Here is a 26,227-nt window from a genome sequence, read left to right on the forward strand (position 1 = left end):
CAACTCCCAAAATTCCTCAGCCAGCATGCCTGGCCAAGGAATTCTGGTATGATCATGTATTCTAAAACAATGTTCAGAATCCACCCCAGTGAGGACAAATTATATTTCTCGGCCACGGATTTCTGATTTCTTCAGGGAATAAAGTGGGACACTAAGACAGGCAACAGAAGATAACTTGGAAGAGTTTATGGCTTTGCTGTCTACTGCAAGAGTTCATTGCACAGAGTATGACTTCTTTTTTTATCTTGGAGATGTCTTTTTTTAATATATTTTATTAATTTTGTACAATAACGTTCTTTAGTGCTTAGTAAACAAAGTGCTTCTGGGTTCATATATTTAAAAAACCATCAATAATAATTAGTTTCTATAGTTTCATTATCAATATATTAATTAATGATATATTTCTTTAATCTTCTCTTCCTCTAGCAGTATTCTCCTTTTATCAACATTAAACGAATATAATTCTTAAAATTCAATACATATAAAGTTAGATATAAACCTTTTTCTTGTGTTTATACAAATAACAGTATATAATAATATACTGTAATAATATACAGTAATAATCAGCATATAACGGTGGCGAACCTATGGCACGCGTGTCAGAGGTGGCACTCAGTGCCCTCTCTGTGGGCACATGCGCCATTGCCTCAGCTCTGCCTCCTCCCATGATAGCCTCTTCATCAGCAGCCCCCCTGGAGTAGAGTTGTCCCCAAGCCTGGCCCGCACGGAGCAGTGCAACCAAGGACATGGCAGCCAGGCACGGGGACAAGACTCTGCCTTTGCACCCCGTCGCATGCAGTTGATGCTACGGGGCGTGGGCGGAGGGTGTAGCTGCCATGGCGCTGTTGGGCCATCTGGGTGATCAGTGGGCTGTGAAGGCGGTGAGTGGCCCTGCGGGTGGGCAGAGCGGGGTGGAGAAGGGGCACAAGGTGGGGGCGGGGCCGGTTTTGGGGCACTCCATTTCTAAAAGGTTTGCCACACTGGCATATAACATCTTTTTGTATTAGCTGTGGAGTGCAGAGCTCTATAATCCCTTGGCCACACCACTACGGGGCAAAACCAGAAGTCCTTATCTTGGAGATGTCTAATGCATACAATCAAAGGCCCAGAATGCAAGAAAGGGGGGCAACGGGTATGAATCTCAGCATAAAAATAATAATAGTTTATGACATGATTAAAGATTAAGTAGAGCACGCAAATATTATTTGAATGTCAATATACAAAGAAGATACATTAAAACCAACACGAGGAAAATAGCAGAATACGGTATCTAACAAAAAAATCCCTCTTTACAATTAAAATATAAATTAGACCCCAAAACGTACTAACACCACGTCTCTAACAAAATTGAACAAATTAAAAGAACCCAAAAGCCAGAGGAGCTGCTCCACAGGGCCAGGCCAGAAGCTACCAGTCTACAATCAGAGGAATAGTCCATTTCCTCAGAAGAAAAGTCTGAAGCTCAGATTGTCAGATGTTATATGTAGAGTAAGGGGTAGCTGATTGCAAAGTTATTGGATTGAATCTTGAAAGCTGCAGCCTTGAAATTGGTGTTGGAGTACCAGGAACAGCTCAATGAGTACCGTATATGCCGGCGTACAAGGCGACCCGGCGTATAAGACGACCCCTGTCTTTGTTGCCGAGTCGCATTCCTAGAACATCGTCTTATACGCCGGCAACTACCAGTATTTCCGGTGTATAAGACGACTCGGTGTATAAGACGACCCCCGTCTTTGGCGCCGATTTTAACGCTTGCGGAAGTCACCTTATACGCTGGCATATATGATATATTTTGGGGGAATAAGAAAATCCAGTTTGGTGTAGTGGTGAAGGCACCAGATTAGAGACTGGGAAATACTCAATTCCAGTCCTGCCTTAAGTGCAATTTTGGCCAGTCTTATCAGGCTTGGCCTGGGAAAGGCAGAAGGCACTTGACTGACTTAAAGGCACCAAAAACAAACAACTGGTGTAACACTGAAGGGTGCTGGATGGAAAGCTACGAGTTCTAATTCAGAATTAGGTTAGGCATAAAGACAGCTTCCAGGATCTATGGATTATTGAAAAGCAAAAAATATGTCTCGGGAGGTAGGTAAACTGGAGAACATTTACTGTGTAAATCACAGCATGCCATACAAGAAGTGTTTTGTATACCATCTTGAGTTCCTGAATGAAAAGGGAATCAATAAAATTTGAGGATTATATTATTTCAGATTTCTTCACATAACAGAGCGCAGAGCCAATAGCCACTATCATCATCATCCATACCGTATTAAATCTGCATTAAAAATGGCATTCTTGGGAGTCCTTCTAAAAAGGTTAGCCTGGTGATCTGTTAGCCACGTGGTTTGATGGGCTATTCTATTTTTTGCCTTTTGTTTTTTTATGAAGCTTTTTTGGAAAAAAATCGTCTACCGTATATAGCAGTGGTTCTCAACCTATGGGTCGCGACCCCATTTGGGGTCGATCGACCATTTTTCAGGGGTCGCCAAAGGCGGCGATCCGCCATTTTTTGCGGCGCCGTGCACGCGCGCCGCGCATGGGGGCACCGCGCATGCGTGTCACGCATGGGGGGTGGCGCCGTGCACGTGCGCCGCGCATGGGGGCCATCGTGCATGCGCGTCACGCATGGGGGCGCCACCGCGCATGCGCGCCGTGCATGAGGGCGCCGCCGTGCATGCGCAGAACGTTTGTGTGATGGGGGTCGCCGTCACACAAACGTTGAGAAGCACTGGTATATAGACATATATAGCCCCTCTTTCTTACACCCCATTTTCTAGGCTTTGCTCCATATTTTTCTTTCTCTGACTTAATGGAGACTTCCATGCAGGCAAATTTACAAAAACACATGGCATTTAGCATATGTAAAATTTCCTCCTTCAGGAATGAAGTTGGCATGCTGGGTGCTCTTGGATGCAATCCTAATTGACAGGAATGAAGATGGCTCCCCTGTAGCATCTCATCTGATGGTGCTGCCATTTCTTAAATCCTTGGGGGCCATAGGAAACCAGTCTAAGTTTTGGGATGTAGAGAGGTTTTGATCTCCATTGAGAGTCACCCTTAAGAAAGTTGATTGTGTAAAAAAAATATGTAAAACCTTCATGAACTTTTAGGGCTCTGCACATAGATACTCTTGAGAAGCTAAGTAGCATTACATTTCATTATTTCACTTAGCTCAGTTGCAAAGGTCGGTTGGTAGCAGTCAAAAATAACTTGATAGCATTTAATCAGTGAAAATATCTTGCAAATGCCTTAGGGCAGGGGTAGGCAACCTTGGCTCTTTTATAATTCGTGGACTTCAACTCCCAGAATTCCTGAGCCAGCCATGCTGAGGGGAAAGGGAGAGGTTTCCAAGCTGAGCCATGCTGGCTCAGGAATTCTGGGAGTTGAAGTCCACGCGTCATAAAAGAGCCAAGGTTGCTACCCCTGCCTTAGGATAAGGCAGAGACGAGACAAGCATGTTTTTCCGCCACCTATTCGGAGATGGCGGTCAAATAGGCAACATTTGTTCCTAGGAAGCGGACAATACCGCGGGCGGTTTCTGTGGTTGAGCTTAAAGCAGTTAAAACCATCGAGTACTGTATTGCTAGAAAGGATGGGAGGAGAGAAGTGAAAGGAACTTCCTCTTCTTGATCACTAATTGGAGGAAGATGGTGTGTAGAGAGGATTTTGTGCTCTTCCCAGATTGAAGCAGCAGCTGGAAGGTGAGTGGAGGTCAGGTCGGAGGAGAAGCCGGGAGCAAGCGGGGCTGTTTGGTTTCCTCCACGGCGTCCAAGCAGAGAAGCAATTAGGCTGAAGCATCTCTGCTGCTGCTGCAGCTGCATGTTCCTTCCCTGTCCAAATTTAAGTTCACTGGTGCTGCACGCTGTTAAACTCAGGGCTGCAATTTTTTGCTGATGAGAAGTTTTAAAAAGTCTCTTTAAACCAGTGTTTCTCAACCTTGACAATTTTAAGGCATGTGGACTTCAACTCCCAGAATTCCACAGCCAGCAATTGCGAAACACTGCTTTAAACTGAAGGTAGATTCTATGGGAATGGCTTCCCTCCAGAGCTTCTGGTTGCTCCATCAGTGGAGGTTTGTGACAGAGTAACAATTGGAAGGAACCGTGAAGGTCTTCTGTTCCAACCCTTTGCTCAAGCAGGAGACTCAATATCATTTCAGACAAATGGCTGTCTGAACTTCAACCTTCTCTATCATTTTATTTCTGCTAGTAAGAATTTAGGTCAGCGTAGGAGACCCCCCAGTTTCCTCCTCTACCGTTTGGATGACAAAATTGTCATCTATGTTCATCAGAAACTTTTAAGACAAGATTGGACAGCCATTACTTCGGAATGGTAATAGGGTCTCCTGCCTGAGCAGAAGATTGGACTATGAGACCTCCCAGGTCCCTTCCAGCTCTGTTATTCTTTTATGGACTTGCTGTTTTCTTGGCAAAAAGATTGTACTGACTTTGCCACTGGTGTATTCTGGGAAATATTTTTCCATGTCTTGCCAATAAGCACAGAATTTCCTATTGGTGCCCCATCCGTGTATTTACTAGGTTCAGCTGTACTTAATCCAGCAGTTTTTTAAAAATAGCTATTGAGGACCTTTGGGATGTTCAGTTGTATAAGTAGTTCTTGCTTACCACTTGTTCCCTGAGCCTTCTAAGTTATTATCATATTGTAAAAGAAGATGTATGCCTGGTCCACAAATTTATGCTCATCAAAGCACTTGTTCAGTGACCCCCACGTCAGCACTTCCTGTGGTTATGAAGGTGCAAGTAAAGGAGATGCACCAATTTGTGTGCGCATATATGATGGCTGCAGCATCCCACAATCATGATCCCCATTTGTGACTTTCCCAGCTAGCTTCTGACAAGCAAATCATTGGAGATACCAGCAGGAATTTGCAATTCACAATCATGTGAAATTCCCTTTAACAACCCATAGTGATTTGCTTAACAACTGCAGAGGAACAGATGTAAGTTGGCACTTTCATGTGACATCATGCGAATGATCATGCTGCTTAGTGACCAGATACCAATCCCAATTGTGGTCAGTAAGTGAGGAATAGTTGAATTGGGATATAACCAGAGCAGTTGTGGACAGTATTTTCTGCCCTTATTTGGAACTGAACAAAACAGGTGCAGAGACATTAGGCAACATTTCATCAGCTAAAGCCCCACATATCTAAAATTGGCTTAGAAGGTTTGAGTGTAACCATTTTGGGAGATTTTTCAGGACTGAAGGACATGAATTTTCCACATATTTACATTTGTAGGTGTCTGTATTTGTCTCTGTATAAATATATTTGCAAATCTAGTAATAGTAGTAAAGTTAGAAGGGACCGTGGAGATCATCTAGTCCAACCCCCTGCTCAGGCAGGAAACCCTACACCATTTCGGACAAATGGCTGTCCAGTCTCTTATTAAAAACTTCCAGTGTTAGAGCATTTACTGCTTCTGGAGGCAGGCTGTTCCACTGATTAATTGTTCTCACTGTCAGGAAGTTTCTCCTTAGTTCTAGGTTGCTTCTCTCCTTGATTATATATAAATCTATAATCTATCCCCAGCACATCCAGATATATTTGATGATAACCCTTTGCAAGGCTAAGATTTGTGATTGACCTAAGTCCACAAGAGAATTTCATGATTGAATTGATATCTGAAATTGGATCTTGATAGTCTTCCATATGTCAAATGAATCATTAATAATGTAAGAGAGTATTCTAATATTGTGGCATGTTTGCTTTTTCATTGTAATGTATACTTTTTTCTTTTTTCCACATCTTCTGCAACCCATTTTATATGCGATTAAAGTTACATTTTTCTTTGAATCTTATACATAAAGAGGATGGTAATAAAGAGCACTTGGACAACTGAGAATAACAAGCAACACAGAAAAGGAAAGAAAATTGAGCCAGAAATCAAAATATTTTCCATTTCCTTCAGAAAACCACACAATTCTCCTTCCCCAGCAGTTGACAGACAAAAGAGAGAAAATTAAGAAGGATTTCAAGCTGGAGTAAATAAAGCATATGAAGCTCAAGATACATTGTAGGAATAATCAAGGGAGATTTTTTTTTTATTCAGCAAAAGAGGGAAATACCTCTTTTGTGAGGAGGAACAGATCACTTGGATAATTGTGTAGGGCAGATACTGATAAAGACTTTGCCCTAGGAGGAAGAAAATGACTTGAATCAAAAGACCACTAAACAACGGATCACACAAGAATATTCTCAAGAATATCAATGGTGGAAAACCTCCATATATGTGCCCGTTGTGGGAAAAGCACAGATTAGAAATTACAGCTCATTATGCACAAGAAGATCCGTACAGGAGAAAAACCATATAAATTATCTGAACACGGCAAAAGCTTTGGTCAGAACAGCTCCCTTGTGGTTCATGGAAGGTCCCACACAGCAGAGAAGCCACACAAGTGTTCCCAATGTGGTAAATACTTTAGTGAGCATGACAACTTGATGATACATCAAAAAATCACGTATGAGTGTCCAGACTGTGTGAAAGTTTCATCGGAAATTCCCACCTCATGAGACAACAGAGGACTCACATAGGAGAGAAACCCTTTGAATGCCCTATCTGTGGGAAAAGTTTCAGTCACAATTACAGCATGGTGAACCGCCAGAGGAATAACACAGGAAAGAAACTATTTGAATGTCCTGACTGTGGAAAAAGTTTTATTAGAAATTCTCATCTCTTGAGACACCAGAGGACTCACACAGGAGAGAAACCCTTTGAATGTCCTGATTGTGAAAAACGTTTCAGTCAAAATTCCAACCTGGTGATACACCAAAGGACTCACACAAGAGAGAAACACTTTAAATGTCCTGATTGTGGGGAACGTTTCATTAGAAATTCCTACCTCATGAGACATCAGAGGACTCACACAGGAGAGAAAGCCTTTGAATGTCCTGATTGTGGGGAAAGTTTCATTAAAAATTCCCACTTAATTAGCCACCAGAGGATTCACACAGGAGGGAAGCCCTTTAAATGTCTTGACTGTGGGAATAGTTTCAGTCAGAATTCCTACCTCATGAGACATCAGAGGACTCACACAGGAGAGAAAGCCTTTGAATGTCCTGATTGTGGGGAAAGTTTCATTAAAAATTCCCACTTAATTAGCCACCAGAGGATTCACACAGGAGGGAAGCCCTTTAAATGTCTTGACTGTGGGAATAGTTTCAGTCAGAATTCCTACCTCATGAGACACCAGAGGACTCACACAGGAGAGAAACCATTTGAATGTCCTGATTGTGGGAAAAGTTTCAGTCGGAATTCCAGCCTGGTGATACACCAGAGGACTCATACAGGGGAGAAACCCTTTGAATGTCCAGACTGTGGGAAAGATTTCAGTATTAGGTCTAACCTTATAAATCATGTCCGTATACACACAGGGGAGAAACCATTTAAGTGCCCTAAGTGTGGACAGTGCTTCAGGAAACATTCCACCCTTATTGCACACAAGAAAATCCACATGAGGGTCAAATGATGGGTGTAGAGAAGGCTTGAATTTCATTTCTATTGTCCCATTGTAGCCTCAGCTGAGCAATTGACTATTTAATTTGACTATAAAGGATTTGCCTGAATTTTTTGTAGTCAGGTATGTCATGGTATTAGATGGGAAGGCGGGAAATAAAAATTGGAACATATTAATTAGTTTGATAATGGCTATCTGGCCATCAGCAGCAGAATTTACTGGCTATTTATTTTTACAGAAACTGGAAAATTCTGTAAAAGTCTTTTGGGGAGTGTTCTTTGCATTTTTATCTTGATAAAATATAGAAATGCCATATCCCAACCTTTTTCTCCCTGGGTGTCCTCAAGATTTTCAGCCCCACAATTTCCCAGCCAGCATCTCTTCAGGATAGGAGCGCTCAGACTATAGTTAGAGATTGTGGCTCCTGATATAAAGAGAATGGAATGGAATGGAATTTAATAGAATAGAATAGAATTTAATAGAGTAGACTAGAATAGAATAGAATAGAATAGAATAGAATAGAATAGAATAGAATAGAATAGGAAATCTTTGTTGTCATTTTAAATGGACACTAATCAGCATACATTAAAATCAAATTTTGTTGCATTCAGCTCTCAAGAAATACCATTATGCATATATCGACATACACACACATACATGACACGGAGAAACATCACAGTCTAGTTTAGATGTATACATATACCTGGTGAATAAAAAGAATCCTGTGAATTTGCAAGACGGATGGCATAAGGAATAAAGCTGTTACAGAATCTAGTAGTCCTGCTATTACTTGGAAATGTCAGAGAGGGGAGCAACAGAAACAGACCATCATGTTGGATGTGTGGGGTCTCTAGCAATGCACTGAGCTCTAAGCACATAGTGCTTATAAGCAGTATTCTGAATAACAGTAAGCGACAAAAGCAATGTAAAATTTCCCATGTGAAGGAAGGCTGTTCCATCTTGCAGGTGACCTTCATGGAGAAGAGCTGTAGGAATACTGAGTTGAGGAGAAAAGGGATTGTGGTTTTGAGCACAGGATCTCCAGGTTTATTCGCAACTCCTGTTGTGATCTCCTTTGTTTTTAGGGATCTCCTTGTTCGCTGTCAACAGCTGGTGGGTGAGAGCACACCAAGAGGCTAATATTTTTGTGGTTTCCTACTTGATAGGAAGATGTGAGGGGGGGGAATGGTACAGTAGATAATGTTTCATTTCTAAAATAGCATTGCATAAGAATCATGAATAGCTTTTGAGAAAGAAAAAATAGAGAGCCAGCATTTCTGTAAACATTGTGACAAAGTAACGCAAAGCTCTCTTCCCAACACACACAGGAGATGTTTCCAGTTCTTTCACTTCTCTTCCAGGCTCCTTAATTTTTTTCAAAAATGTATTGTTCAAATAAAGAGAGGAACACTATTTGTAGTGGTGAAACTGACATTTTAACTATGCAGGTGAATGATCCTGATTTTGCTGGGTTTTGGAAGACACCAAAGAATTCCAAGATTGTTCATTTCCCCAATGCAATTCAAAAAGAAAGGTTACATTTTTTTTTTTTAACTGGTCACATTACATGTGATCCCTTTGAAGGACACCCAACAGCCGGCATCAGGCTAGGGGTGTGGAGAAACCAAGAGACTCTTGGCCTGAGTCTCCAGGCCAGGTGACTTCAAATTTAAACATGTGCAAAATTTCTAAACTTCAAAATAGTAAAATTATATTGAATCATTTTTCCTTTCTCTCTTTCCTTGGTATCATCTTTCAGTGTACATCTTTATCATGTTTCATCTTATTATGGAAACCCTTGCAATGATCCCAAAGCCTCTGAATTTCTTACAGGGCTATATAAGAATATCAAGCAAAAGTAAGTAAAGCCAACCTAAGAGTCAGAAGGGATGGTCTACAGCAGGGGTAGGCAACCTTGGCTCTTTTATGAAGCGTGGACTTCAGCTCCCAAAATTCCTGAGCCAGGGGAAGGGAGGGGTTTCCAAGCTGAGCCATGCTGGCTCAGGAATTCTTGGAGTTGAAGTCCACACGTCATAAAAAGAGTTAAGGTTGCTGACCTGTGGTCTACAGGGTGAGGTCAAAAGCCATAAGTTCTCAATCAGAGGAAAAGTCCATTTCCTCAGAATCAAAGTCTGAAGCTCAGATGGAAAGCTGTAAAATATGTGTTATTTGGAGGACATTGGATCTTGAAAGCTGCAGCCTTGAATTTGGGGCTGGAGTAGCAAGAACAGCTGAATGGATAGAAGAAGACCTTATCTGGTGGTCACCAGGCTAGAGCTGAGAGATGCTCAGATCCGGTCCTGCTTTAAGGCATCTCAGAGACCTTGGCCTGTCCCTCCTCTCAGGCCTAGGAAAGGGGGAATCCAATTCCCAAAAAACTTTGCCAAGGAAACTTCATCGAAGTGGGAGTGCAGGATAACTCCTCAAAACCTACTATTGCAACTGAGCCAAGCTTGAGAAGTGAAGCTTGACCTACTTAGTTTCTTCTCAAGATTAGGGATGTGTTGTACCATAAAAGTTTATGAAGGTCTTGTTTGTGTGCACAGGCGCTAAATCAGGCATGCCAGATGCGTCATGCCAAAACCGCACCCACCCCATTGCCGGCAATGGGGGAAAAGTCGTAATACATCACGTGATGTTATGAGTTTTACATGGCTGCGCTAAATGATTTCCACCTTCATCCTATCAATAGAACAATGAAACCTGGAAGAATAACTGGAAACAGCTACCCTCATTGCTTCCAAACCATATCTTGATAGGAGATATTATTTTTCTATCTGCATTCTTGCAGAGCCTAAATCTCACTAGAGTAGACATGTCAAATTCGTAACGTCATGTGAGGTCGCGCAACGTATTGGGCCAGTTTTGCCATTGTTGGCAATGGGGTGGGTATGGCTTCCATGTGACGCATCCGGCCCGTGGGCCCGCAGTTTGACATCCCTGCACTAGAGGGAAGAATTTCTCTTAAGCAGCCTTCCCAATCTCCACAGGAGTTAGATTTCATCTTTATTATTCCCAAACAGCTTGGGCAAAAGACTTGGAGGGCACTAGTTTGTGAGAAGCTGATCTAAAGATTCCTGCACTTTCTTAGAGGTGACAGTGGAGATCAAAATCTCTTTACAGCCTAAAACTTTAAGAGTGATCTCCTATGGCTCCCAAGGATTTAGGACCCAGGAGGTTCAGTGGGTCAGAGGCTCAACGGGAGCCAGTTTCATTCGTTCTGGCCAGAGATGCTTCCAAGCACACCCATGCCAAATGCCCCGTGCTTCTCTAACTTTACATACAGTCAATGAGGAGGAAGGGAGACAAAATGGAGATACATAAAGGAAAGGAATACTCTGGCCAAAACCTGCCTCATCTAAAGCAACTGAATCACTTGTGTAACTAATTTCCTGATATGGGCACTTGTAAGGTTGCTTGCATGTAAGCAGATATATATATAAGATGGCTACAAACTAACACTACTAATGTCAAACTTAAGCATAATAATATCGTAACATAATAAAACCGTAAGCATAATAAAATCGTAAGTACAATAAGGTCCCTTCACTTGGAAGATTCATCATGTATCCAGCATGCAAACAATCACTGTGCACACTGGATTCTAGCAAAGCATTGGCAGCTTGCTGAGCAGCCCTGACCTAAAGCAGAACCGCAGCTTATATACCGTTGGCCCATTACATTACAAAGATAGAGAAACTGGGAAGTACTATGTGGAGTACATCATAATGTTGGAATATTTTTGATAATTTCATTTGGGTGACCTCATTATTTATTCCTGCCTACAAGGTCAGAATGTCAACTATCTAAACACTTTAACTCACTGGTCCAGAAATTCCTGCCTGATTTTTCCCCCCGTTCCCATTCAGGCCCAATTCAGCTTGTTGTCAATGTTCACTTACAACAAGACTTTAAGCCAGTGGTTCTCAACCTTTTTAATGTCGTGACCCCCAACCGGTCGTAAGTCGAGGACTACTCAACTGGTCATAAGTCGAGGACTACTCAACTGGTGCAGCACTGTTTGCAGAATGGGACTTTTGGCGGACTCAGCAGGGCAGAGACAGCCTGGACAATTCCTATTGGCTTTTGAAAGCCAATAGAATTAGACTCTATTCAAGAGAGTCTATTCTATTGGCTTTCAAAAGCCATGTCCAATTTAAGTTCGTTGAGGTGGCTACTGAATCTGACAATATCCTCTGGAGTTATATCATCTTTTATAGATGATAATTCAGGAAACTAATGAAATTCTCTCTTCAATGGATTATAACGAAATAGTTCAAATTTGACAATAAATAATGACACAATACTTTAGCAACCTATAAGAGTTTTATTAGCTCCTTGAAGCTGCAAATTGACATCATGAAATCTCTTGAAAATATCTGCCAAATAAAAGGCATCATTCTTTACTGTTTTTAACTGTTGACACAGATTGGTCTCATTATTACTTTCAAAAAATTGTACGACACTATCATATAATGCTACAAAACGAGCCAAAGATGTACCCTTTGACAGCCACCAAACTTCTGTGTGTGAAAGTAACATAATAAAATCTTCATTATTGTCTTGGCAAAGCTGTCGAAACATTCTATCATTTTTTGGTTTGGATTTGATCTTGTTTATGGCTCGAATTATTATAGTTAATGATGAATGGAGAGTTATACTTAGATGTTTTCCTACAAGATGTTGTCTGTGCACCACACAATGAATACATAAAACTTTTGGCACTTCTTCCTTCAAATAATCAACAAATCTACAATAGCAACCTACCATTGATAGTGCTCCATCAGTAGCGCATGCAACAATATTATTCAAAGGAATATTATTTTTTGTAAAGTATGATTTCACAGTATTAAATATAGATAATCCTCTTGTATCTGTAATGAGATTTATTGCGAATAGCATTTCTTCTCGTAATGTATTGTTTTCATCAAAATAACGTACATATGCCATCAATAAAGCATTATTATCTACAGTGGTAGACTCGTCCAATTGCATGGAAAATGAAGAGTTTTGGAGAATACTTATCAGGGTTTTTTTCAACATTAACTGCCATTTCATCAATTCGTCGCTTTACTGTGCTATCGCTTAGGGGCAACGTTTTTAAATTTTCAGGTATATCCTGATGCATTACTGTTGAAATAAATTGTTTTATAGGGGGTATTATTACAGTTTCTCCAATATTATAGCTTTTACCACTTTTTGCAATTAATTGTGAAATGCGATAAGCGGCAATTAATCCATCTTCGTTCGCTGCATGTTGTTTCTTAAATGATGCAACGATTGTTGAACGATTTTGAAAATTTTTATATATTTCCTGAAAATATTCAATGGGCTTGTCCTTATCATTTGGATGCTTTGTAGAAAGATGTTCTCGCAATCGACTTGGCTTCATTGCCTCGTTGAATAATGTTTTATGACACAATAAACACATTGGATGTTGTTTATTTACAACAGATTCTATGAAACCCATCTTCAGATACTCTGGCATATAGCCATGAGCGTATTTTTTTTGAGACATGGACTCACAATATTTTGTTTGAAGCTGTAGGCACGTGCTCACTCTCACAAATCTAACTGGGCAAGCAGGAATGAATAGAAGGCCTTTATGGCCTCTACCTTGGTCATTAGGGAATGCCCAGTGGAGTCTGGGTTGCCCCCGATCCATGCTTGTCACAGCAGGATGAAGAGAGAGCCTCACTCTTGTCAGAGATGCCTGAAACTTCTATGACTAAGGGTTCTGTGCGGCTCTCAAAATTAGCGGCCTTGAGGGGCCCTGAGGGGAAGCTTGTTGTTCGTTGTGTCTTTAATTTCCACCCTCCAGAGCCGAAAATGAAGCACTTGCGGTTTTATCTCGTTGCGCAGCCTCTGTTGCGATCCGGATCATCGAGGAAGTCATCGAGGGGCCTCACGACAACGGCGCGCTTCGGCAAGGCTGTCCAGCTTCCGAGAGCTCCGTGGGGAGTCGCCCAGCTGAGGCTAATACCCTGCACCTGCTGGAAAGCTCTGTGAGCCGATTGGAGGGCTTGATGGATCCGAAAATTTAAACGGCTCAGATTGAACCCCTACCGCCCACCATGAAAGCTGGAACGCCCACTAGTGGGCGATAGGGACCAGGTTGACTACCACTGATTTATAGCCAGATTTCCTCCTCCGCCATTCTCCTTGGCCAATGGGTCCTTCACCCTCTGCCCCGCTCTCTTTGGCCCAGCCCATTTGTCGAGGAACCTTTTGTCCTAGCCCAGAGGTCTTCAAACTTGGCCCTTTTATGACTTGTGGACTTCAACTCCCAGAATTCCTCAGCCAGGCACGCTGGCTTAGGAATTCTGGGAGTTGAAGTCCACAAGTCATAAAAGGGCCAAGTTTGAAGACCCCTGTCCTAGCCTTTGGCTGCACGGGACAAATAGCCACCAGCCAATCGGGTGACAGGCAGAAGCCATGGTGCTGCAGGGGCTGGGGGGGGGGGTAATGTGCGATGCAAGACTTTTTAAAAAAATGCTGCAGCTGCTCCGCAGGTTGGGAGCCTTGCAGCTCTGTCACCAGGACCAGAGAGAGGGGGAATGGCGGCAGAGGTAGCAGCCACAGGGCCACTTAAGGAGCAGACAGGCAAGGGTGTTTTGGGGGGGACCAGGAAGGGAGGGAGGAGCACCTCAAGAGGGTTTCACAAAGACAGCTTGGCTCACAACTGAAATGAAAGGGGAGGAGGAGCAAAGCCAGCATGGATTCTGGTATTGCAAGGGGGGGAGCTGTGGGAGACTCCGCAGGTGAATGCAGGGCCGGTATGGCATCTTCAATTGCAGGGGTTGGGGCAGTGGTGGGATTCAGCCAGTTCACACTACTTTGGCAGAACTGGTAGCTAATTTTTTGTTGCCCAGGCCCAGAATGGACTTCTGGAAGCAGCATCCACACAGAGAACCAGTTGTTCACCTATTTGAATCCCACCATTGGGTAGGGGGGCTGGGGGGATGCTCAGGCGAACAATGGTGGGCCTTGACTTCTGGCAGGGGGTACGCATGGGTGCACAGGCAAACGGCAGGGCTGGCGTGGCTTCTGCAATTGCAGGGAGGAGTTGTCAGGCCAGGCATTTAACCAGCTGCCCCACTCCACTCTGCCTGATCCTGCCAGCATGACACCGAACAAGTGATTGGCCTGCTGCCTCCCCCCCCCACCAGAAGCTGCGGCCCATCACCATTCAACTGCACACTCAACCCTCGTCCCCGCAGTTGCCGTGCCAGCCCTGCCATTCACCTGCTGAGCCTCCCCCAAGTCCACCCGCAATGCCAGAATCCATGCCGGCCTTGTTCCTCTTTCCTTTTTTCATTTGAGTTACGAGCCAAGCTGTCTTTGTAAAGTTTCCTTGAGGCACTCTTCCCTCCCTTGCTGGTCCCCCCCAATACAGACTCATCTGTCTGCCCCCCAATGGCCCTGGCAGTTGCTACTCCCGCCACCACCCTCCCTCTGCTCCTAGTGATAGAACTGCAAGTCTCCAAAATCTGCAAAGCAGCCGCAGCACTTTTTAAAAAAAGTCTTGCATTGCACACTGCCCCAGCCCCTGTAATCATCCTTTGCACGCTGCTCCCCGCAGCACCATGGCTTCTGCCTGCCACCCAATTGGCTGCCGGCTATTTGTCCCATGCGGCCAAAGGCCCGGGACAAAGGGTGCCTCAGTGAATAGGCTGGAGCTTAAGGGCGCAGAGCAGAGGGCCAGCAGAGGAGCACAGTGGGATATAAATAGGCAGAGGCAGGAAGCAAAGGAAGCATGGCCAAGAGTCTGTGCCTAAAGGTCCCGTTCCATCCATGACTGTGTAGAGCAGTGGTTCTCAACCTGTGGGTCGGGACCCCATTTGGGGTCGAACGACCATTTCACGGGGGTCGCCAAACAACACAGTCCGCCATTTTTTTCTCCTTTTCCTTAGCTGTGCTACTCCCTTTTATTCTATTGGCTTTTGAAAGCCAATAGAATAGACTTTCTTGAATAGAGTCTAATTCTATTGGCTTTCAAAAGCCAATAGGAATTGTCCAGGCTGTCTCTGCCCTGCTGAGCCCGCCAAAAGTCCCATTCTGCAAACAGTGCTGCATCATTTGAGTAGTCCTCGACTTACGACCGGTTGGGGGTTGCGGCATTAAAAAGGTTGAGAACCACTGGTGTAGAGAACACAAACTGTATCTCTCTGGTCCTAGCCCAGCGCTGTCACCCACCATATCCTATGTCTAGAGGCCCCCATTGCACAGACTGAAAAAAATGGCCTTGGAAGATATACAAACACCATTACTAAAGAGATAAGGGGAAAACATATCTCAAGTCTGCAGCACACAGATCCTACTCAGAAGGGACTCAAACAATCACCTCCCTAACTTACAGGAGTATAAGAAGGAGAGAGACCATAAGAAGAAGACAGTTTGCATCTGCCTTCACCCAAAAAGAAAACACGACTCAACTTATCAAAAACAGAACCACAAATGACAGGTTAAGAATGCAAATTAAAATATGCAAAAATAAGATAAGAGAACACCTGTCGGTTCCAGACCACTTCAAATCGGTGGGTCTGGACCAGGGGTAGGCAACCCAAAACACTCAAAGAGCCACTTGGACCCGTTTCCCACTGAAAACACCGGGAGCTGCAAAACCCTTTTGATAACTAAAATGAAGATAACACTGCATATATCCTTTTTTACCTTTATTATAGGGGTGCGTGTGTGTGTGTGTTTGTGTGTATGTATGTATGTGTGTCTCTCTCTTTCCCTCCCTCTCTTTCTCTTTCTCTCCCCCCCCCTCTCTCTCTCTCCTATCTGCTGCTCACCTGGCAAGCTGACTTCAAGCGGTTCTCTAACAAGCTCAGGAGTAGGCAACCTTGGCTCTTTTATGACTCATGGACTTCAACTCCCAGAATTCCTAAGTCAGCATAGCTGGGCTAGCTAGCTCTCTCCTGCCCTTCCTGCTTCCTGCTTCCTGCAGAGATGCAGCAAAGGGAGGAGCTCCGCCCAATAAGCTTTTCAGCTCCTCAGAGAACACTGTGAGTGCACTCTCTTTTACACACACACACACACACACACACACACACACACACAGACACAAACATACACACACACACACAGAGAGAGAGAGAGAGAGAGAGAGAGAGAGAGAGAGAGAGAGAGAGAGAGAGAGAGAAGCAGGGAAGCGCAAGTGCCTCTCTCTGTCTCTGTCTCTCTCTGCAAATGGCAAAGGAGGCTGGGAGCCACAGGGAAAGGCTCAAAGAGCCGCATGCAGCTCCGGAGCCGCAGGTTACCGACCTGTGGTCTGGATGGACTACATCCCAGAGTTCTGAAGGAACCAGCAGCTGTGATTTCAGAACCACTGAAAACATACCTTTCAAAGTTCTTGGAGCACCAGGAAACTACAGATAGGTTCTTGACTTACAACAGTTCATTTAGTGACCATTTTAAGTTACAACGGCACCGAAAACAGTGACATATAACCATTTTTCACACTTATGACCGTTGTAGCATCCCCATGGTCACGTGATTTACATTCAGATGCTTGACAACTGACTCAGATTTATGACATTGCGGTGTTGCGTGATCCCCTTTTGTGATCTTCTGACAGGCAAAGTCCATGGGGAAACCAGATTCACCTAAGAACCACGTTACTAATTTAACAGCTGCATTGATTCACTTAGCAAATGTGGCAAGAAAAGTCGTAAAATGAGGCAAAACTCACTTAACAAATTTCTCACTTAACAACATAAAATTTTGGCTCAACTGAGATTGTAAATTGAGGACTACCTCTAACTGAGGACTGGAAAAGAGCTGATGTGGCTCCCAGGGAACTCATCAGATTTGCAGACAACACTAAGCTGGCAAGAATAGCCAACACCCCAGAAGACAAGCTCAGGATCCAAAAAGACTTGACAGCCTTGAACAGTGGGTCCTATCTAATAAAATGATATTTAACAAAAATAAAATAAAGGTTTACACTTGGACAAGAAAAATCAAATGTAGGTGAAACCTGACTTAATGCCAGTAACTGCGAGAGGGATCTTGGAGTCCTAGTGGACAATCACTTAAAATATGAGTCAACAGTGAGTTGCAGCAGCCAGAAAAAACAATACAATCCTAGGCTGCATTAATAGAGGGCTAATCAAGTTACAAAGCCTTAGTACAATGTTTCCCAACCTTTTCTATACCCCGCGCCCCTACAACACTTCAGATATATTCTCACGCCCCTTACAAAAGTTTGAAATAACAGCAACAAATTATGTGTCAACGCTGCTAACATCGGAAGTTCTTGCTTTGACAACAGATGGAAATGCAGCCATTTTACTCTTTTGCTTTTAGAGTTAGTTGATGCTGGGAGGGGGAATGTGGATGAGAGTCCAGTAAGTCATAATAATAATAACTCAGCCGTGGGAATCCAAGGTAATTGCGCCCAGAGTTGATAAAGATTTGGCGGGCTGGGGAGAAAGCCCACACTTCAAGCTAATTGGGGAATGTGATTTATGACTGTTAATTGGAGGGGATTATGCTTTGTTACTTTGTGCTCAGGGGAGGGGAATTCAGTTTTTGGCTTTAACTATGTAGTGCCGATACTTTGTTTCTCAAATAAAAGATTCTTTAAGGTAAACAATGCCTCAAAGTTCTTTTGAAGAGTTTCATCTGTCAGAACCATGACATTATGCATATACACTATAATTTTGAAAACCCAAGTTTTCGCACCTCCAGGAATATCGTCTCGCACCCCAGGGGATGCGAGCACCCCTGGTTGGGAACCCCTGCCTTAGTAAGACCACACTTGGAATACTGCATCCAAATCTAGTCACCACAATATAAAAAGATGTTGAGTGCAGAGAAGAGCAACAAGAATGATTAGTGGGCTGGGGCTAAAACATACAAAGAACGGTTACAGGAATTTGATATGTCTAGTTTAATAAAAAGGAAGAGGGGAAACATAATAGCAGTGTTCCAATATTTGAGCGGCTGCCATAAAGGAGGCAGGGGTCAACTTATTTTCCAAAGCACCAGAGGGCAAGACAAAAAACAATGGATGGAAACTAATCAGGGAGAGAAGCAACCTGGAATCAAGAAATTTCCTAACAGTGACAACAATTAAGCAGTGGAACAGCTTGCTTTCAGAAGTTGTGGGTGCTTCATCACTGGAGGTTTTTAAGAAGAGACTGGAAAGTCACTTGTCTGAAATGGCATAGTGTTTCCTGCTTGAGCAGATTATTGGAACAGAAGACCTTCAAGGTCCTTTCCAGCTCTATTCTGATTGATTCATTAATTAATCTTGAAAGCTGCAGCTTTGAATTTGCTGCTCGAGCAGCAGAAATAGGTCAATGGCTATATTTTGCAGGGAGGAAGAAGATCCAGTTTGGTGTAGTGGTGAAGGCACCAGGTTAGAGATTGGGAAATGTTCAGTCCTAGTCTCACCTTAATTGCAAAGTCATCTTGCAATTTTGGCGTCCTATCAGGCCTAAGAAGCAGAGAAGGGGGAAACCTCTTGACTTGACTGACTTGAAGGCACCAAAAACAAACATGCAGAGTAAGGCTTAAGGATGGAAAGTCACACGTTCTAATTCAGTGTTAGTTTAGACATGAAGGAGTTCTGGAATATTGAGAGCCAAAAAGTATGTTTTGGGAGGTAGGGAAGCTGTCTGGGGGGCATTTACCCTGAAAATTTACAGCATGCCACACATTAAGTGCTTTGTATGCCATCATAAGTTCCTAAATGAAATCAATAAAATTTTGGGGTTATATTATTCCAGATTCCTCCACATAACAGAGCTTACAGCCAATAACTGAAATGGCCACTATCACCACCCAATCTGCCTCTCTTTGTTAGACCCCTTGTTCTAGGCCTTGCTCCACATTTTTCTCTCTCTGTGACCTAATTGAGACTTCTATGCAGGGAAATTTACAGAAGCACATGGCATTTAGCATATGTAAAATTTCCTCCTTCAGGAATGAAGCTGGCATGCTGGGTACTCTTGGATGCAGCCTTGGCCAGCAAGAGTGAAGTTGGCTCCTCTGGTGCATCTCACCTGATGGTGCTGCCATGTCCTAAATCTTTGAGAGCCACAGGAAATCAGTCCTAAAGTTTTGGGATGTAGAGAAGTTTGATCTCCATTGAGAGTCACCCCTAAGAAAATTGATTATGTAATTCTGTAAAACCTTCATGAACTTTTAGGGCTCTGCACATAGATACCCTCCAGAAGCTAAGTAGCATCACATTTCATTATTTCACTTGGCTCAGTTGCAAAGGTCGGTTGCTAGTAGTCAAAAACAAAGTTGATAGCATTTAATCAGTGAAAATATCTTGCAAACGCCTTAGGGAGAGACGAGACAAGCATGTTTTCCCACCACCTATCTGGACATGGCGGTCAAATAGGCAAACTTTCTAGCGGACAATACAGCGTCTGTGTTTGAGCTTAAAGGTGTTAAAATCATCGAGTACTGCATTGCTAGAAAGTAGGAGAGGAAAGAAGACGCGCAGAGGAACTTCCTATTCCGGATCAGTCATGGACGGAAAGTAGCGAGTAGAGGGATTTTTGTGCTCTTCCCAGATTGAAGCAGCAGCTGGAAGGTGAGTGGAGGGCAGGTCGGAGAAGAAGCCGGGAACAAGCGGGGCTGTTTGGTTTCCTCCACGGCGTCTAAGCAGAGAAGCAACTCGTTTGAAGCATCTCAGCTGCTGCTGCTGCCAATCCCTTCCCTCCCCAACTTTTCAGTCCACTGGTGCTGCAGGCTGTTAAACTGGGGGCTGCGATTTTCTGCTGGTGGGAAGATTTCAAAAGTCTCCTTCAAGTGAAGGTTGATTCTTTGGGAATGGCTTCCCTCCAGAGGTTGTGGGTGCTGCGTCACTGGAGGTTTTTAAGAGGAGACCGGACAGCCATTTGTCAGGAATAATAATAGGGTCTCCTGCCTGAGCAGTGGGTTGGACTAAAAGACCTCCAAGGTCCCTTCCAACTCTGTTATTCTTTTTCACAATTATTTAAAACTAATTCTCTATTATTACATTTGATTAGTGCTTAATAACCATCGTGTCGTCTGGTCCTATTTAATTGCTTAATAATACAACTTACATTATTAGTGTCTACCCTTTTTTTCCAACCATTGATTAAATAAATTCCATGTTTGAAAATATTCTGTATAAGTCTGTCCATTTCAGCACAGTCCAAGATCTTCTTGATTATCTCTTTGTCTAGTGTTTCTTCATTCTTCCAGTGCTGAGCAAATACAATCCCTGCTGCTATTAATATATGCAATGTTAAATATATACTTTCCTTATTAAATTTTTCTGATATTATACCTAATAAAAAGAGTTTAGGTTTAAAATCTACATGTTTTCCTAACATGTTTTCTAACCCAATGTGTCTTTTGGCCCAATTTTTTTTTCTTTTAACACAAGGCCACCACACATGGTAATAGTAATAGTAATAGTAGTAAAGTTGGAAGGTACCTTGGAGGTCATCTAGTCCAACCCCCTGCTCGGGCAGGAAACCCTAAACCATTTCGGACAAATGGCTGTCCAGTCTCTTCTTAAAAACTTCCAGTGTTGGAGCATTTACTGCTTCTGGAGGCAAGCTGTTCCACTGATTAATTGTTCTCACTGTCAGGAAGTTTCTCCTTAGTTCTAGGTTGCTTCTCTCCTTGATTAGTTTCCACCGTTGCAAGCCACGTGTTTGATTACATTTCCAATATTTACTGGACATATTTTTAAACATTTTTGCTAATCTAGCAGGTGGTAAATGCCATCTATAGAATATTTTATATCAGTTTTCTTTATAAGAGGTTGTTATGGTCAATTTATAATTTCTTTGCCAAAAATTTTGCTATTTCTCTAATTCTATATTATATCCAAAGTTTTCTGCTCACTGCATCATTGTTTCTTTCACTTGTTCATCCTCCATTTTTGAATTTAATAGAAAGTTATATAGCTTCTTACACAGTTTTTTATCAGAGGTCAACAGCATCTGATCAAACATTGTTTTTTATAAAAACCATATGTTTTCGCATCTTTATTATACTCGGTTGCTTTTGCAACGGAGGCCACCATGATAATTCAGTACCCTGATGTACAGGCTTTGGTTTAGATTTTAATTTCCCTTCGGTATCCAAAATATTTTTATATATCCATTTTTTTTCATATTTTACTTGATTTGGGTGAACAAACGCTTCCATCATTGAAAACAATCTTGGGATTCTTAAGTAGATTTTAACTTTTATCTTTTTGCACACAAGAAGTAGTTTATTTCTTATATAATGATTTTGAAACTATCTATGAATCTTATTCTCATACCATAGAAATGCATGCCATCCACGTTGCAGATTATGTTCTTGGATTCTTGTAGCATTTTCAGTTTAATTCTGGCTTTCCTTTCTCGCCAAATAAATTTAAAAATCAAAATATTTAAATCATCAAAAAATTTCTTCTCTATTTTTATAGGTGCTATTTGGAACAAGAAGAGCAGTTTTGGTAAACTCTTCATTCTCGAAGTAGCTATTCTTCCTAACACTGATAGTTGTAAGTTTTTCCATTTCTCTAGATCTAATTTTATTTGATTAAGCAATGTTATAATAATAATAATAATAGTAGTAGTAGTAGTAGTAGTAGTAGTAGTAGTAAAGTTGGAAGGGACCTTGGAGGTCATCTAGTCCAACCCCCTGCTCAGGCAAGAAACCCTACACCATTTCGGACAAATGGCTGTCCAGTCTCTTCTTAAAAACTTCCAGTGTTGGAGCATTTACTGCTTCTGGAGGCAGGCTGTTCCACTGATTAATTGTTCTCACTGTCAGGAAGTTTCTCCTTAGTTCTAGGTTGCTTCTCTCCTTGATTAGTTTCCACCCGTTGCTTCTTGTCCTGCCTTCAGGTGCTTTGGAAAATAGCTTAATTCCCTCTTCTTAATGGCAGCCCCTGAGATATTGGAATACTGCTATCATGTCCCCCCTTGTCCTTCTCTTCGTTAAACTAGACATACCCAATTCTCGCAACCGTTCCTTATATGTTTTAGCCTCCAGTCCCCTAATCATCTTTGTTGCTCTTCTCTGTACTCTTTCTAGAGTCTCAACATTTTTTTTACATCGTGGTGACCAAAACTGGATGTAGTATTCCAAGTGTGGCCTTACCAAGGCATTGAAGAGTGGTATTAATACTTCACGTGATCTTGATTCTATCCCTCTGTTAATGCAGCCTAGCACTGTGTTGGCCTTTTTGGTAGCTGCAGCACACTGCTGGCTCATATTTAGGTGATTGTCTACTAGGACTCCAAGGTCCCTCTCACAGTTACTACTATTGAGCATGGTGCCACCTATGCTGTACTTGTGCATTTGGTTTTTCTTGCCTAAATGTAGAACCTTGCTTTTTTCACCATTGAATTTCATTTTGTTAGTTAGTGCCCAGTGTTCAAGTCTGTCCAGATCCTTTTGTATCTTAAGCCTGTCTTCTGGAGTGTTGGCTATTCCTGCCAGCTTGGTGTCATCTGAAAATTTGATGAGTTCCCCATCTATCCCTTCGTCCAAATCATTGATGAAGATGTTGAAGAGCACTGGGCCCAGAACAGAGTCCTGGGGCACCCCACTACACACTTCCCTCCATATAGATGCAGTTCCATTGAGGACCACTCGCTGAGTACGGCCGGTCAGCCAGCTACGGATCCATCTGGTGGTGATTCTGTCTACCCCACATTTTTCTATCTTATCAAGTAATAGGTTGTGATCTACTTTATCAAATGTCTTACTGAAGTCCAAGTAAATTATGTCTACAGCGTTCCTCTGATCCACTAATTTTGTCACTTGGTCAAGAATGCAATAAGATTTGTCTGGCATGATCTATTTTTGACAAACCCATGTTGGCTTTAGTAATGACTTTGTTTGCCTCTAGGTGTTCGTTGATTCGTTGTTTGATTATCTTTTCCAGGATCTTCCCAGGTATTGAGGTCAGGCTGATAGGTCTGTAATTTCCTGGATCCATTTTTTTTTACTTTTTTGAGGATGGGAACTACATCAGCTCTTTTCCAGTCCTCTGGTAGTTCCCCTGTGTTCCAGGATCTTTGAATAATATAGTTCAGTGGTTCCGATATCACATCTGCCAGTTCCTTGAGAACCTTGGGGTGTAATCCATCTGGTCCTGGCGATTTGAACTCATCTAGGCTGGACAGGTGCTCACTTACCATTTTCTTACCTATCTTAACTTGTGTTTCTATTTTGTTTTTTATGGCACTATTTTTGATAGGTTGGTCTGTTTTTTCCCTTTGTGTAAAGACAGATGCAAAAAACGAATTAAGTAGTTCTGCTTTCTCCCTGTTGCTTGTCACCTTCTTACTACTTTCGCCCACTAATGGACCAATCATTTCCTTCACTTTTTTCTTGTTTTTTACATGTTGAAAGAAGCTTTTTTTGTTATTTTTGACTTTGGTCGCAAGCCTTAGTTCATTTTGAGCCTTGGCTTTCTTCACTTCATCTTTGCAGGCTCGGGCTATTTGCTGATATTCTGACTTAGTTATGTTCCCCTCTTTCCACTTTCTATACTTGTCCTTTTTATCTTTCAATTTGTCAGAGAGTTCTTTATGCAGCCATGCTGGTTTCTTTTGAGAGCTGTTGTTTTTCCTCTTTGTTGGTATTGTGCTAGACTGTGCTTTCATTATCTCATTTTTCAAAATTTCCCAAGCTTCTTGAGTTGTTTTCCCCTTGAGTATTCTCATCCATGGAATCCTTCCCAAGCCCTCTCTAAGTTGATTGAAATTAGCTCTCTTGAAGTCCAAGACTCTAGTTTGACTGTGTTCTATTACTTGTGCTTCTATAATGTTGAATTCTAATATTGCATGATCACTTCCTCCCAGGGTTCCTATGGCTTCAACACCTTCTATCATTTCATCTCTGTTAGTGAGAATTAGATCCAAAATGGCTAACCCCCTAGTTCCCTTCTCTACTTTTTGGGAGACAAAGTTGTCTGCTAGGTTTGCCAGGAACCTGTTTGATCTTCTACTTGGTGCGGAGTTTGTCTCCCAGTTGATGTCAGGGTAGTTAAAGTCCCCCATTACTATTGTGATGTGCTTCCTACATACCTTAGTTAGCTGACTAGCAAAAAGTTCATCTATTTCCTCTGTTTGGTTGGGTGGTCTGTAGTATACACCTATGGCAATGTCATTTCCCCCCCCCTTTTATATTTATGTAGTTATCTTTTATCATTGCACATCTTGCTGTTAAGTATATTCCCAAATATATAATTTTCCTAATTTTTTGAAAATCCATTTTTTTGACAATTGTTCTTTTTGCTTAGATGTAAGGTTTTTAACTATAACTTTTGTTTTTTCTCTATTTATCTTCAATCCTGCTACTTCTCCAAATAACTAAATCCTTTTCAATAGTTTAGGGCAGACATGTCAAACTCACGATGTCACGTTACGTTGCGCGACGTATCGGGATTGTTTTGCTATTGCCGGCAATGGGGCGGGCACAGCTTTTGGGTGATGCGTCTGGCCTGCAGGCTGGCAGTTTGACACCCCTGGTTTAGGGGTTGTCTCCAATGTTGTTGTTTTTTTTTTTTGTCTTTTTATAGCTTCCATCAGTTCCATCATTGTTATTTTTTTGTTTAGCATGTTTTTAATGTTTTCTGGAATTTTTGGTACATTGGCTTTTTCCAATATTTTATGTTGTTTTTTCCAGAGATATTTTTTTCTATGTCATATAGTTTTTCATAATATTCTTTAACTATTTTTTTATTGCCTCATTTTGGAGTTGCACATCTCCCTTCTTATGTTGTAATTTGTTTATCAACTTTTTCTCTCTTTCTTTTTCCAATTTATAAACCAGCTATCTTCACAGTTTATTTGCATTTTCGAAAAAAAATGTTTTCCTCTTCTGATTTGTTGAGCCAACTCTTCTGACTTTTATTAGGTTTAGTTTGTGTTTAATTATCTCCATTTGTCTTTTAAGAGTTTTTTTGTGGATCTTTTTGAAGTTCAAGCTTCAATTTTTTAAACTCTTTTCTTTGCGTTGTACACTGTTGCTTTTTCTCTTTATTCTTTTCAGCTGTATAAATTATAGCTAATCCTCTGAAGTGTGCTTTGGCTGTATCCCATATGTACTGGAGTGAAGTGTCTTCTTTTTTATTTTCTTTGAAAAAGAATTCCATTTCTTTTACTGCTCTTTCTGAAATTCTTTCTCCTTTGATAAGAGTTAATTCCATGTTCACCTTGATTTCTTCTTTACTCTTGTCCAACTCAGCTTTATTGGATTATGGTCGGCCCAAATATTGGGTTCTATCTCAACCTCATGTATATTAGTTCTTAATCAAGAATCAAGATCACGTGAAGTATTAATACCACTCTTCAATGCCTTGGTAAGGCCACACTTGGAATACTGCATCCAGTTTTGGTCACCACGATGTAAAAAAGATGCTGAGACTCTAGAAAGAGTACAGAGAATAGCAACAAAGATGATTAGGGGACTGGAGGCTAAAACATATAAGGAATGGTTGCTAGAATTGGGTATGTCTAGTTTAATGAAGAGAAGGACAAGGGGGGACATGATAGCAGTATTCCAATATCTCAGGGGCTGCCATAAAGAAGAGGGAATTAAGCTATTTTCCAAAGCACCTGAAGGCAGGACAAGAAGCAACGGGTGGAAACTAATCAAGGAGAGAAGCAACCTAGAACTAAGGAGAAACTTCCTGACAGTGAGAACAATTAATCAGTGGAACAGCTTGCCTCCAGAAGCAGTAAATGCTCCAACACTGGAAGTTTTAAAGAAGAGACTGGATGGCCATTTGTTTGAAATG

The 26,227-nt window shown here is 42.0% G+C and overlaps 1 protein-coding gene across 1 annotated transcript in view; it reads left to right on the forward strand.

The window, feature by feature from the left end:
* The first annotated feature begins 2,680 nt into the window (after nt 1-2,680).
* Nucleotides 2,681-26,227, forward strand: part of LOC120303329 (zinc finger protein 850-like) — a 53,280-nt gene continuing 29,733 nt past the window's right edge. Inside the window, exons 1-2 of the mRNA XM_039332769.1 lie at nt 2,681-3,701; nt 21,896-21,973. The gene's annotated coding sequence lies outside the window, so the exon portion shown is untranslated. The remainder of the gene's footprint in view (nt 3,702-21,895; nt 21,974-26,227) is intronic.

Source organism: Crotalus tigris, unplaced genomic scaffold, assembly GCF_016545835.1.
Source record: "Crotalus tigris isolate CLP2741 ecotype Arizona unplaced genomic scaffold, ASM1654583v1 scf7180000024464.508515016:1373766, whole genome shotgun sequence".
Classification (NCBI taxonomy): domain Eukaryota; kingdom Metazoa; phylum Chordata; class Lepidosauria; order Squamata; family Viperidae; genus Crotalus; species Crotalus tigris.